This window comes from Periplaneta americana, chromosome 8, assembly GCF_040183065.1.
Source record: "Periplaneta americana isolate PAMFEO1 chromosome 8, P.americana_PAMFEO1_priV1, whole genome shotgun sequence".
Taxonomy (NCBI): domain Eukaryota; kingdom Metazoa; phylum Arthropoda; class Insecta; order Blattodea; family Blattidae; genus Periplaneta; species Periplaneta americana.
The window spans coordinates 69668516-69682824 of NC_091124.1; the positions used below are offsets into that span (position 1 = coordinate 69668516).

Consider the following 14309-nt stretch of genomic DNA (forward strand, 5'->3'; position numbering starts at 1 on the left):
CTGCCATCTCGTGTTCGTTTACGGCGGACGGGTGGCGATCCTGGCGGTTGTACTCTTCAAAGTGGTGCCGATTTTAACGCAGCGAGGAGTTATCTGTTACATATAAGATCTAGGACTTCACGTAGCCACTCTTTACGAAATCGTTGCTTATCTTGAGGCCCCACATCTCAATTATTTACGGATAAATAGCACAGAGAAAGGTTTAACGATATTGTACCGGTGTATTTATAAAACGAGTAATAGTTAACACTGTCATGGTACACGTCTTACACAATTGAATTTAGTCTGTATGTAATTTGTAATATATTATATTATTAAAGACTTGTTGATCATGTGAAGTACTAGTGCACGGTGACAGCAGATGTTCGATGTTTGACGTTTAATTAGAATGCCACCACACTTATTTTTTTTACTGTTCGATTGTTAAGCTACGGTTTCGCTACGACGATCTTCGTCGAACGAACATCGCTGACGATTGAAATCGCCAGCGGTCATCGTCAGAGAGTGGTTTCTTTTCCGGCGAACTTCGTAGGTGGATAGTTTATTGTTTTATATAGTTGACCATGTCTGATCAGCTGATAAGTGGATGACAATATGATAACGTTATAATATGTTTTGCTTTGAAAAACAAGTAGGGATCTTTAAAGTAGTTAATGTCATGTTTAGAAATAGATATACAGAGGGGTCTTTTAATTAATTGATATTAAGACATCTTGAAAATGAACCCACCAATTTTAAAGAATATTTCAGACTTTCTCCCGAACAATTTCATTGTGTTTTAAGTTCAATTGAAAATGATATTGTAAAATTACCCACAAAATTTATCCACAAACCATAAGCCCAGCTGAAAGATAAGCATAACTTTAAGGTAAAAACAAATTATATAAAAACTTTATTTTTAATTTTTACAATGTTATTTTTTTCATTTAGGAGCATTTATTTAGGAAATAATGTTACAAATAAAAAAAATAATGTGAGAAGGAGGTTGTTGGACTTCCCTCCTTTGCTCGGAATTCCACTTCACTTACTATTTCACACTCAAACTTTTGCTTCAGTAGCTAAATCTGCCGCATCGTGTGTGTTCTTCAATTATGAATCATTTTACTCAAATTGTATTAACAGTTCTGGTTGTTGCAAAATATAGATTTGTTATTGTTTACATTGGTTCTTGTTTTTGGCTCATGTCGAACAGGGATTTGTGTTTAATCAATTAATATATCGTCATCATTAATGAAGAAATTCCAGAAAGATATGTTTAACCGCCATTATGGTATGTATGATGTATAAATCACATGTTATTAAATGATTTAATTCATTACCTACTGTAATTTTACAATTGATTTCTCGGCGATGATCGCCAGGTTTTTGCCTCCAAGGCAAACGCCGACGATGTTCGTCGAGCCCAGCGACGTTCGTTGACGTTCATCGCCGTAAAGAAACCCAAAGACGTTATATAAGAAACCATGCACATTCAAATTAACGGGACAGAATCCCAGCGAAGATCGCCAGCCAAACCGTAGCTTTAGAATCGACCGGTATTAAACTTGTAAAAAACAACAATAACGCTAATATGAATATTTTCTTTTCAGAAACTTCAAAGATTAAAAACCGCTAGTATTCTCGCTATGCGGGATAATATAATTTTACCCGCGAGACGGCTATCCAAAAAAGCTAGATTTAGCGGGAAAACCGCTGAATTGCCAACACTGCATACAATAATTACAAAGCAACGCTTGCAACATTTGAAAGTCTGATATCCAATGACAATACAGTCTGAATGCATATAGCGGAATGGTGCGCACTCTGCAGAAGAAAATTCGTTTCAATGCTGCGAGTTGCGATTGCAGCGCGCCCAGGCGGCCCGGACTACTCCGGTTGTATAGAAGTGTCGGAGTTGTGTGATAGTTTTTTTTGGCGGGGAATCCCATTTTTACGTTTCATTACGTGGACCAATTCGAGGTGGTAACTACTGTAAATACCTTACAAATCACAGGACACAAGTAAAGGTGAGTGTAGTAAAAGAAATTGGAAATATCCAGATTAAATTTTAATAAATAATGCTCACTGATGGTGGAAGTATGGCAGTTCATTGCGTGGTAAGCTTGTTCAGTGTTACGAATGATTTTTTTTATCTTGGCTCTCTTCATTGCATAATCCAAGAATATTATTTTTGCACCTATCACGGTATATCGAAAATATCATGTTACTGAAAACTCATAAAAAGTGACGGTGAAGTATGACATTACCCTAATACTTGTATTGGAAGTATCAAGATCGATGTGATAGATAATTGCGAATACTGAAGAACATATTCTTATTCTTAGTTTGGTTATGTAGGTAAGTAAAAACAACACAGTTTCGCAGTTTGTAATTATTTATAGTCTATATTTGTTAATATACCCGTGAAACTACATTCCGTATTTTTTTTTTTTTTTTTTGTTATACCGGTATCGGTATGCCACATTTTGTTAAGACACAATTTTGACACACAAATACAGTAGGTCTATTGCATCAGAAAAAAATAATTTCATATGCAAAAACATTACTTCTGTATTCATTTGTTGAAATGACTGACAGAACTCTTGTATTATAACTTTATAAGAACATTTTAACCAAGGCCAACGTAGGTGAATATGTGCCATAAAGCAAACGTGTTGGAACCTGATACTTCGACCCTCGTAACTTCCCTTACTTTCGTCAGCAGCTTGTTGAAGGTCAAATTTTAATCCAAATGGAACAACAACAAAACAGTAATAATAATAATAATAATAATAATAATAATAATAATAATAATAATAACCTTCAAAGTGGACCTAAGGCTCGTTCCAAACGCGTAATTGAACGAGTTTGTTCATTATTGTTGTTAAAAGTTATCAGCCCATCTTCTTGGACGTCGCATGCCTCTGTTCGACTGATCAAAAATGTTACCGGTATAGTCTGTTGACGTTCCCTGAAGACAATTTATTCGTAATAGATGTTCATGTCACTGGCTCTTTTGCTCACCAATCTTCAGTTTTGTAGATTCCAACTTCTTTCAAGGTGATGGTGTAAATTTCGTTCCACAAAGTACGTATGTATACCCAGCAGTATCCATAACAACTTCATATTAGGTGTTTCAATTTTGTTAATAAGTATTAATAACCATATTGTAATATAACTTACAGCACAAATTAATTAAAAATGCATGTGTGATAAGTAGTCTTCATGGGGATTGATTTTTCTCATGAAATTTTAGCCTTTGTATGGGACCAGTGCTCATCCAGTATCGTGATGAACTTGGGGAGCTACGATAGGTAGCGAAATCTGGTTACGTCCACCGCTGTGGAGTAACGGTTAGCATGCCTGACAGTAAAACGTGCGGTCCCGGGTTCAAATTCTGGTTGGGACAAGTTATTTGGTTGAGGTTTTTTTAGCATTATCAACTTCATCTAATCAGACGCTATGTAACAGTAGTAGTTGATAGAGCGTTGTGAAATAATTAATTTAAAAAAAATGGTTACGAAAACCAACTATTATAACGGCTGGGGAGTGTGGGTCTGAACGTGCTAATCACACAATTACCTCGTCCTGATTGGATGATCGTTCACCTCTGCTAAGGCATGAGGACGTGAGGCCTTGGCTTTTTATGGGCTGTTGCGTCATGTATTATTTGTGACAGTACCGGTATGTATTTTATTATATGCTAGAATTATTGGTAGTGGAAGCAGGTTCGAGCCCTGGTAAAAAAGTGAAGCAAATTTCACCAAAGCGGTAAATAGGCCTTAATTATGGCCGCTGCGAGTATTTTCGCAAAAGAGTTTTTTCACTTGACCAAAAATACAACGCCAAACCTGCTATAATTATTTACCTCTTTGACGAAGGTTTATTGTAATAGGCCTATGTGCTTTCTTAAGCAGTAACCTTTCGCCATACCGGTACAGGCCAATCACATGCCTAGAGAACCCCGTTGCTTGTAGACCTAACTGCCTAACCCAAACTTAATATCTATTGATGTTTAAAATAAGGAAAATGAAAGTGGCACAGATTTTCATGATTGACATCTGCCGTACCGCTAGGTACCATAATCAAGAGACCACTCTGTAATGAATCAATAGAAGTGCATAGTACTAGGCCTAAATCATTCTCTCGTAACTGGTCCTTGTGTGGGCTATGCTTATTTGTACTGTAGTTGTGGTTAATAATAGGTATGGTTCCCATACGTCAGCATTTATGCATACAAGTTCACTTTTTGATAATAAAAACAGCCGTCCGCATAATTTTTGGAAATCCTCTAATTTGTCCGCATTTTCTCATATTGAAATATTAGGCCTATTTATTTCTTGTTTCGCATGGTCTCATGTTGCTGTGAGCTGTGAGAAACATACTGCCATGTGTGTGATTGTTAAACGTGTAAAATGCTCTTCATCCAGATACATCTGTCATTTTGTCAACTGTAAATAGCAGTGGACTTATCAAGTAAGTTATTAAATTTCATGGATGCGACTTACCATAGATTCCGTGAAAGGACTTGTTTTAGTGAAATGTAATTTAAAAAATTTTAGGCCTACATGTAAACGTGTAGTTGACCACTTGTATAATAACAAGGAATTGTTAAAGAAAATTAGGTCTAGTGATAAATATGCAGAAACCGCGGATGCGATATAAATGACGAAGTTGGTACAAAAAGCTCGTTAGTGAGAAGAATGTGCCAACATTTTCACATTTCAAAATATGGTAACCCTAGCTATAGACCTCGTCTGGCCGCGAAACCAGGTGACCCCGGTTCGGTCGGGGCAAGCTACGGGGTTTTCCCTCAACTCAATATGAGCAAATGCAGGGTAACTATCGGTGCTGGACCCCGGATTCATTTCACCGGCATTATCACCTTCATCTCATTTAGACGCTAAATAACCTAAGATGTTGATACAGCGTCGTAAAATAACCTACTAAAATTATAGGCCTAACTGTAATTTACAAGACAGTAAGTTATGTCTAAAACAATAAAATTCACTTTATTGTTATCGATAATATAAATTTTAGGGCAATCTTTGATATCTCCCCACACCACACAAGGGACTGACGTGCGTTTCGTTATGTGTTAGATGGGTTAAATAAGGGGATAGCTAAGTGACGTGAGGCCGAGGTATGTGGGTTAGTTGAAAGGATATTTAAAGTGACATGAGGTCGAGGAATATGAAAAGATTTCAATGATTTAAGTAGAGTACGTTTTCTCTCTCGTGTGTAGTTTAGGCAGATATCGAATTTTCATCAAATTTTAAATAGATCACAAATAGGCTACATCTCTAACATGGCAACATCGAACAAGATTTTAAGGGAGATCCAATTATGTCCTTGAGCGCGAAGTGATATAAAATCATTCTGAGGTCTAATTTTAGAGCTGAGTAGATAATAGTGTGGTTCAAAATCCCTATAAAAACGATAAGGTAACGAACAAGCCAAAGGATCTGTAGACACTCCCGCTTGTTCTCGTAGGCAATACTAACTGGCCGATAACACCAGTTCCGAGAATCGTATTCTCGAGATTCCCACTCTCGGGCACGAGGAATACCGGGTTTCGGCTTGTTATCGCACGGCCGACTTATCGTTATTAAATGCGTACACTGACTGCCTGCTTAATTGCCGCTCATCAATGCAATTCGTGATTTTCTGAAATATTAATGTTCATAAAGTAATTTAAGAAGGCACAGCAGTGTGGTACGCAATAATACAGCACATTATGATTGTCGACATTGTTACAGAAGTCACACTATTTTAATGAACTATTTATTATTGTCATTTTGGATAAGCAAAATAATGCAGCACTTTCAGTCGTTACCTAATCCTAAGCTAGTCTAAAACAGTAACAAGTTATGGTTGGAGCTATGATATTCTTTCTCGCTATCAGCATTTCGTTGACATTCCATATTTAATCATTCAATAGTGTTTTGTATACGCTATAATAATGGATGTCACACGACTGTAATATTATATTGGGCGTTCACATCTGGATGTTTCGTTGTTATGCAACGGCATCTTCATCATCATGGGTAATTATTGCGCTGTGTAAGGACGAAATAAAATAATTAATACTTATTTATATTATTGTAAAGGACCAAAGACTCTGACAAAATATATTTTTGTTTCTCAACTGATAAAATGCTGAATGCGAAATGGGAACACTTTTGCAAGAGGAAGGACAGAATTACGAAATAGAGTAGATCCTTTCACAAATTCATCATAATTACTTACAAATGCGTTTTAAGCTGCATCTTCACGGTTCAATTTTTCATGCGCGTACGCATGCAATCTGGGAAGAATATTGAAAGAATCAAGTTTGAAACGCGCGTTCAATTAAGATCCATGAAGATTTTGTGTCTACATGGTGCACCGTTTTGAACGTCATCTTCACTATATATATATATATATATATATATATATATATATATATATATATATATATATATATATATAAATTAATAGGCATATATATGCCTATTAATTAATATTAAATATCAGTCGTACATGCATTACTTGAATGCTTAAAGTTGAAAGAAAAGTTGAACCGTATAGATGCACCTCGTGTGTGCGATATCAGGGCCTTTTAGGGGTCAGAAAAATTGTAGATTCGCACATGAACAAGATTCAATTAAAATATTAAATATAAGTTTAGAGCATCCCGAAAGTGTCGAATTTTCGAATCACGTGTTAAATAAAACTGACAATGAAGAAAACGCAAAACATTTAATTTTTACCTACGAAACTATGGGTATGTTCAGCGTGAATGACTGTGTTAGCCCTTAAGCTGCATTTACATGGTTCAATTTTCCATGCGCATACGCATGCAATCTGGGAAGAATATTGAATAAATCAAGTTTAAAACGCGCGTTAAATTAAGATGCATGAAGATTTTGTGTCTACATGGTCCGCCGTTTTGAACGTCATCTTCACTACGTAATATAGATATTAATTAATATTAAATATCAATCTTGCATGCATTACTTGAATGCTTAAAGTTGAACCGTGTAGATGCATCTATGAACTTCTTCGTGTGGGGTTACGTAAAAGCATTCTTTATTCGGACTACATCGTTTGAAAGACAGAATCGTCATAACACCTGGCACAATTCGACGGCATGCTTGAAAGGAAATCTACTGTCGCTTACATGGGATCAACTTTTGTATTCCTATGTCGCAGAAGTCTGTCGCCTGGAATCAGAATCAATGTGTGACAACCGCCTGCATCTCTCTGTTGCTCCCACAGTAACGTATGACAAATGTCTCAATTCCGGTGGGGAATATGTTGAAAAATAACCCAACAGTTGCTGTATCTGTTCCAATAAATCGTTCCATGAAATTGTGTTTTCATTTTGTAAACGGCCCCAGGGAAACTTACTTTCTGAACGGCCTTCATAATTGCGTTCGAGTGGCCAAAATTTGTATAAGCACTTGTGTCTAACATTACTAACATGGTGGAAGAAATGAAATTAACTTTTTTATCTGCCCCCATGAGAGTGTTTGTTTAGATGTCTGCAATACAAATGATGCGTACACTGAGATTTGCTGTTTTGTAGGGAATGAAACGCGAATGACTTGTACACGTTTTAAAATATAAATAACTCATTTTGATCTATTATTACTTCGCTAGTTGTCTGAGTAATGAAATCCGTGATAACTCTGTAGGGTATATTATATTATCAGGACGCAGTCTCTGCTTCTCTGTCTAGTGTGTGGGTGAGGAAGAGGGGAGCAACGAACAAAGATTAGAGTGATACACTGTCAGAGGCGGTGACATGTTTGTCGGCGAAGGGATTCCTGATAAACACGCATTTAGAGGTTATACAACATTTTAACAGGATTCGAATTTTATGGGCAATTTTCATAGGAAAAAGAGAGGAGAAAAGGTGCTAAAATAAGACAGGAAGGGGACAAAAGGATGCTGTTTCATTAAACTATTTCGGCAATTTTATCTAATTGAAATGAACTCATTCGAAACTACGTACTGTACATCTCTATAATACAGACTATGCAGTATTCAGTATCATTCAGTACAGCAGCCCTGGGCACAACTGGAAAGTGAAACGGAACTCAGAAACCCCCAACCATTTCCTTTTCGCTTACACTGTCTTATAAACAACACAAAGTAGGCACTGTGCATCAGTGATGGATTTCAGGCGACCAGAGAGAGCCGAAAGTTCGTAAAACCTATAATCACTGTCTTATACAATCCGTCACTGAACAGTGTTTAACTTGCTGTCTATTCGTCTTAGCCGGGGAAGTTGAAGTGGGGAGTTAAGGATAAATCTTTAGTGCCCGGCCTGAACCAGAAGAAACATTTCATCGTATAACAGTTCGATCAGCTTCCATGAAATCCTGCTTGAATTCTTGAGCCAGGATGAAAAATCAGGATTTGGACACTTCCGATATGACAAAATCTTATATTAAACTTTTTAGGCAACAAATTTACATTCACTAGCAATATACTACTTCTTGTTGTTTAGTCAACAGTCCGAACCTTATAAGTGACACCAATAAGTCATTACTCATGAGATAATTGACTAATTGAGTAGAGTGACCAGTTACTTTCCCCTCCATTGCATACATCGCTGACGAGTATAAAAATAACATATTTCACTAATCAGACTTGTTCTTCCTGTGACACATAGGCTATCTTCAAATGAGATGTTAACCTACTGCCTGATAATAATAGATGTACAGATACGGAAATAAAATTTGGAGCTTCCTTATTGTATAAGTTTCGCGTACAACACACTGCGCATGTGCAATAAACAAGATCCCCTTGTGGACAGTCGTGTGAAATTGTTGCCTACATACAAGACTCGCTCCAAATTTTAATTCCGTATCTGTACATATCAGCCAGAATCTCAGTCAGAGTTAATAAAAAGAGAATCCGCTAGAAACACATTGTTGTTTCACAGATAGATAATGGAGACAACTTATCTAACAACAGTCAGCCAGTGGAATTTTCTATTTTCGCGGAAGATTTTTTTCACTAAAGTCTGCTAATTGAGTCACAGAGTTAAAATTTTGATAGGTGTGAACAATAATCGTTCTCTAGAAACGTTTTACTTCGCGATTTGTAGCGAATTTTGCACGTTTTTCTGTCTTTTTCGAATTTGAAAATTATTTGCGTTTTTTATACGAATACTGCTGAATTGTACATTCATCGGCCACGTAATCCTATTATTTTAGTTTCGACAGTGAAACACTCAAAATAAGTAGGCTACGAAATTAATGGGTTTGTCCTTTATGTTTTATTGTGTGGAAAGCATGTCTGCTCAGCTGTGAAAAATGAAAATCTGCGTGTTGCGCATGCGTAATGCTTAGGCTCCTTACACACTGAATTAATTAATTAATGGGAGGAGAAACATTTAAAAGGTACGTGAAAACGCGTCCTTGCACGGGAGTTTTGGGCTGAGAAAGACTGAATATGTGAGCTCCAAGCCTGTTGGTCACTTGTCTCACTCTGAGTTTCGCCGTTCCACTGAAGAAACTTTCCAGAATTTTGAAGGGGAAAGCCGAAAATGAGCGTAATTAACACAATAAGAAGAAATGTGTAAAATATACGAGGGTCATTTCATAAGTCATGGCAACTATGTTATATCTTCCGAATAACCGAAAATCTGTACATTGTACGGGATCCACCGCCAGATTGCGTCTGTGTGCATTGGTGGCTAGTTGACAGCACACGCAAAAGTTAGTATGCTAGAGGCTGTGCTCCAAGATGGACGTAAGTAAAGTTGAACAGCATCATACGTGAAAATTGCAGTTCTTCGTGGCAGAAATGCTCGTCAGTGTCATTCTGAACTACGAGAAGCAACTGAAGAAGCCGTTGCGTGGAAAGCGGTTTGCAAACAGGGAGGATATCTTAACAGCGTTTCGACTAGAGGTGATACACAGTGGCGAATCACACACAGCCGATGGTATTCAAAACCTACTTCATCGTTGACAAAGATGTGTGGAAGCCTTGAGAGATTATTTTGAAGAGTTTTAGCTGTGAATAATATGCTTTATTTCCTTTTGTGCATAATGAAACAATGATCACTATTTACACATCTTTCAATTTCCCTTACCCATTGCCTCCTGTACGCAGGCTCAATTTGGTATTAACATTGCGAAGCAAATTCCAGTGACCTTCAATCGCATATAGTGAATTTCTCTTCCTGCAGTTTTTTGGCGGATATAATATAGTTGCCATGACTTATGAAATGGTATTTACCACATTTTCAACATGTACGCAACTAAAACTAAGGAATAACGTGTTTTGATAATTCCGCAGCCGAGCGGCCTGTCGTAGTGTGCAAATGAACACCGGCCTAGGTCTAATGTTTTTTTATGTTCACGTAACAATTTTCTCCATCGGGTGTAACTGATTTTATTAATACCGGTTTGGTCGTCAAGGTCGGCGATTTTTCTGCCAGCGGAAATTCTCTCTGGGTTAAATTTCTAATGGAGTCGTGCCGTGCTGTTCTAATGACGACCAAATTACGGAAGTTCTACTGAATGCGATGGTCGATAGAGTGATTTACATATTTCAATTCAAACTTTCCTTTATGATTTACATGTTTAAATAGTGACTTTTTCCATGACTTATATATTTAAATAACGATTTTTTTTTCACGAATTGTACTAGTTTTATTTACGACTTTAATGTATATTTTAATCACCATTTTACGATGTTCCTAATGATACGATTTACACAATTTTCTACGGAAAATATTAAAAAGTAGCAGTAAAAGTGGAGAATATTATTTTCATTCTGAAACTAAAACCAGGTAGACCTACGACCATGACGATGGTTAACTTAAAATAATAGTTATTTACGATACAAATGTTATAAATGGAATTTCGAGTGTAGCAAACATATTAACAAAATTACATCATTTTTAACGTGTGTGTAGTACACAATTTTTTAGGCAGCCGTTTGCCCATGCTAGTATAGAGACAATGCTGGCCCCGACATCTTCACTGTTGTATTACTTCTCATTGTAATAGTGAAACATTTGTATCACTTTAAAGCAAGCTCAGTAGTAGAGCATTCGACTGCATACCGAGAGGTTCCCTGTTCAAGCCTGAATGCCTCTGATTTTTTTTATAATTGCTTTTAATCCTTACTTGTTTCATATAGTTATCAATAAAGTAGTTGTTGAAGCAATTTATATAAGGGGTTAAGTACAGCTTACAGGAGTAAAATTTTGGAAATATTCAACAACATTTTTTTTCTCCATTACTGTATCTTGTATAATAATGAAAATTAGCATGTGTAAAACACTGTCCTACTGCTATATGAATATATATATATATATATATATATTTTTACGATTAAAATTTTTTTTCTTCCAAAATTCAGTTCACTGTGCAGTGATGAAGCGTTTCCCACATAACTCCAAAACTATCCAACATTCTGTATGAAAGTTTTTGTGTTTATTTATGCATGTCATATCTACAATATGATGCAAGATTACTTCACTACCCTTGATAGATTGTCTGATAAAAAATAAATTCATTTAAAAAATGGGTCAAATATCAGTACTTTCTTCTACCACAAAATAAAAAAAAAATATTATTTATTAAGGAATGTAGTTGAAAGTTGTAAATCTGAGTTTCAGCAATTCAATAAAAGAGAGAGAATATGAAACATTTAACAAGTTTATGAGTTATGAGAGAAACGCTTCATCATTGCACAATAAACTACCATCATTTTGAATTTTGAAAAAAAAAAAATATATATATATATAATATTTTTAAATCGTAAAAATATTTTTTCATATAGTAGAAGGACAGTGTTTTACACATACCAATTTTCATTATTGTACAGCAGTGGCCAAAAAAAACCGGACCGACGGAATAATCAAAGTCCCCGAAATAAGCCACTGCGCATGCCACGCCCGCATTCACAAGATAGCGAGTAATCTTTTGAAATTGTTGTAGTTTCAACTGCTGACGTAGCCCATTTAGAAAGCCATTAGAAAATAAGCTAGTAAAATTCATGTTCTGGGAATAATAAGTTAATTAAGTAGTAAAATATCGCTGCAATCGAAAAGTATTGGGAATAAATTTGAATAAGGAACAAAAAACGTTTCCGTCCCAGGCAGGATTGGAACCACAAAAGTCTTAGTTACCAGTCTATCGTGCTCTGGAGGCAACAAGGCTCTGAAATCAGCTACAAGGGTCGGTCCGGTTTTTTTTCGCAACTACTGTACAAGATATAGTAATGGAGGAAAAAAATGTTGAATATTTCCAAAAAATTTACTGCTGTAAGCTATACCTAAACCCTTAATTTGTGTACCGTACGTTTCTTAACCAGAAAGTTCTGCTCTGTATAAGGGACACATCGGCGGGAATGAAACTAACTTATAGTTATGTTGATTTGACTAGTTTATTTTTGTTTCGATTTACAAATGGGAGTCTGGGTCTATTACAAGAGAAGTAATTTATAGGGCATGTATTAGGCTTATACTTTCACTTCTTATGAAGCGACATTCCGAAATCAGTCCCAATTCACAACAAATTTTTCACTATGGTACACTCAAAATGTATTTGTGCGAGATCGTGCGTATTTGCTTGTTTTCCGCACAGAACCAATACGCGGTAAGTGTGAAATACCACATTCAGTATTCCCAACGTAACACACATAACAATTTCCCTCTTCTTACTGCTTAAGCGCGACATTCATTTTACTGCTTTAGGCTTTTAACATATTATTTTTAGAGAAGTTTAACATAGTAATAATTATAAATTGGAAACTTACCACTGCAATTTTACCTAAATTGCAATGTTAATTATTGCTTTTAAATATTAAGTAAAGTCTACTACTCCACGAAACTTATTGCATTCCTGATACAAGTAACATTAAGGAAGCCGTGAAAAAATCAACAAGATTCCAGACTCATCACAGACTGGGGAAAAAAAAAGACAGACGTACGTATATCACGGCCTGCTGGAGTATAGTAAACACAGAAAACATTTTAAAGCAACAATGTTGAAGATAGATATTTTTGTTTTGCAAATTTGCCGTCATTGAATAGAAACCAAGATGGAGATTTCATTGCAACTAATTAGAAATTCCTTTTTCAGGTATGTAATAAACGATCTTCGCACAAAATAATGTACGATACACGAGCGGTGTGTTTTCTTTCAATTCTCGGAAATTAAAAAAGCTCAACTACGTTTCGCTTTTTCAATCTTTTCCTCGACCATGAAAACGTCAACATACCGCTCTTGTAACGTATATTACTATTATGTGTCTATTATCACTTTAATATTGCAGAACTCGCGATTACAAACGAGTGTCGCACAGGTCTGTAGCTACTCTTGGTGTCGAGATAATTCTGAGAAAGGCACGCTGCGCGCTGATTTTATACGCAACTTCGACACCCACACGAAGCATGGTGGAAACATAGTAAAGGTGTGGGACTGCGCATGCTGTTGCGATAGCGGCCGAGGCATGTGACGTCATCTTTACTGCAGACAGCGATCGCAGCTCATTGCGTTGAGTACATTTTCTTTAATAAGCCTAACTAGACATTAATTACAATACATAATTTGAACTGATTGTTGCCAATGTTATTCATATCCTTTTCATTGTGCGTTTAAGTTCATGTACTCTTTAAAGAGTTATGAATAAAATTTAAAAAACATATAAAAAATTAACAGTAATAGCTTAAAAGTCGCTCCCTCAAATCTGCCGTCCTAGACAGCTGCTTAGTCTGCCGAGGCCTATATACGCCCCTGATTGCATGTAGGCTACTGTACCTATTAACTTTCTTTCACTTCAGCGCAATAGGAGCATCCAGCATTAATGTAACAATGGAAAATCGCGGAGCCACCGAGTCTACTGTCACAGAGGAATGCCAAATACTAATACAAAGAATTCAAGAATTAGAAGAGAAGAATTACTCTCTAGAAACGAGGATTAAGGAATTGACAGCTGCTAACAGGAAACATGAAGAAGACAAAGGAAAATTACATGAGGATTTAATTTCATTGAAAAACATTAGACAAACAGAAGTTAAATCTAAAGTGGCTGAAATTTTGAAACCATTTTTCACTATTGGGCAAATTGATGCTCTTTTGAATAAAAAGCATAGGGTGAAATGGTCTGTAGAAGATTACGGTACTGCAATAACACTTCGAAACCTAAGTCTAAAAACATACCGATACTTAAGAACAAAATTAAATTACCCGTTACCTGATTTGTCAACTCTGAGAAAATGGGCAGTAAAACAATTATCGCTTGAGGAAGGGGTACTTCATGATGTCTTAAAATTAATGAAGACGAGAGCTACAAATATGTCGGAGTTAGATCGTGTA

At 36.2% G+C, this 14309-nt stretch overlaps 1 protein-coding gene across 1 annotated transcript in view; it reads left to right on the forward strand.

Moving 5' to 3' along the window:
• The first annotated feature begins 1781 nt into the window (after nucleotides 1–1781).
• The window catches only part of LOC138704810 (uncharacterized), a 63022-nt gene continuing 50494 nt past the window's right edge, over nucleotides 1782–14309 (forward strand). The window contains exon 1 of the mRNA XM_069833088.1: nucleotides 1782–2006. The gene's annotated coding sequence lies outside the window, so the exon portion shown is untranslated. The remainder of the gene's footprint in view (nucleotides 2007–14309) is intronic.